This window comes from Corylus avellana, chromosome ca10 (genome assembly GCF_901000735.1).
Source record: "Corylus avellana chromosome ca10, CavTom2PMs-1.0".
NCBI classification, from domain to species: Eukaryota; Viridiplantae; Streptophyta; class Magnoliopsida; order Fagales; family Betulaceae; genus Corylus; species Corylus avellana.
In genome coordinates this window covers 7,634,972-7,636,523 of record NC_081550.1, presented here as the reverse complement: position 1 = coordinate 7,636,523, position 1,552 = coordinate 7,634,972, and positions in this window count along the sequence as shown.

Here is a 1,552-nt window from a genome sequence, read left to right as displayed (position 1 = left end):
TTCATCAAATATAAAAAACTTGAGAGCATCCGTATGGCATAAACATAGAGATCTGAGAATAGAGTAAGGATGTCTGGGCCTCCAGATACTGTAGGTGTGTTTGGCAAAGGACTTGAAAAAGGGAACGGATTGGAACTGTAGCAGATTTGATTGATATGAGAATCAAAAGTAAGAATGTTTTGTATGAAAAAGTGAATAAAAAAAAAAATTATTTTGTAGTGATTTTTTTATTTGAATAGTAATAAAAAGTAATTTATGATAAAAAGTAAGAATATTAAAATTGATTTTGGGTCAAGTCCAGTCCAGTCTATTGACAAACATGCCCACATGGGAAATGAGGCCCATTGGTTTGGTACTTCAACTTTCGGTTCACAGGGAAACTGTCCTAATTGGTAGTTGGTAGGATCCAGTGGATTACAATCCTTTAAAAATTTTGTAATTACTCCAATCCTAGAATTCTTAAAATCTCTTAAATGATATTATAACAATATTTTTCATTATGAGAGATTGAAATAATTTTTTTTTAAAAAAAAAAAGGAATTAAAATCTTCAAAATGTGGTAAATAATGCCATTGAAAATTCTAAATTATTAAATATGAAAAATAAAGAGTTGGAATTTTGGGCTTAATACTTGTATTAAAATTCCTTGTTTAAGAATCTGGTTTTTCATAGCCCAGTGGAACTCCTATACCTAAGACAAGGCCCAAATCAAATTTTTTTTTTTTTTTTTTCAAAAAATTACAATTTACACCTCAAAGTTGACAACGAACACCAAAATTTCAATTTTTGCAATCCACTCACAAAGTTCCAATTTTTTTCAATTTGACCAATATTATACCAAAATTCTCATATTGCCCCTAATTTTTATTTTAAAAAAAAAACAAAAAACAAAAAACAAATTTGGGGGTGCAAAAATGGCCCGATGGCCAAAGGAGTGGCTATGGCCACCCCGAATTTTTTTAAAAATTTTTTATAAAAATAAAAAAATAAAAAATTATGGGCAAAATGGGAATTTTTGGATACAATTGATCAAATTGCAAAAATTTGAAACTTTGGGGGGTGGATTACAAAAATTGAAACTTTGGTATTCGAATTGAGAAGCGCTGTTAGGGGTGCAAAGGCGGTTATGGTTAGCGGTTATTGCCACTAACCGCTAACCGTAACCGCCTTAGCGGTTAGTAGATTTCACTAACCGTAACCGCTAACCGCCTAACGGTTAGCGGTTAACGGTTAACCGCCGGTTAGCGGTTAGCGAAATAGATAACTGCCCGCTAACCGCTTTTTTTAAATTGGGCTTCTTTTTTTTTGGCTTTTTGGGCTTTCTTTAGGGCTTTTTGGGCTTTTTTTTTTTGGCTTTTTTTTACCCTCATTTTTTTTTTCTTGTATTTTTAATATCTTCTAAATCCTAAATTCCTAAAGTATCTAATAATGCTTTAATTAAATTGTAGACTTGTAGTTATAAGTAATATATTGTTTAAATCAATTGAATCTGTTGGATTATGTTTTGGCTCATTCGGTTTGCATGTAAAGTTGGTGAAAATGAAGCATCTCA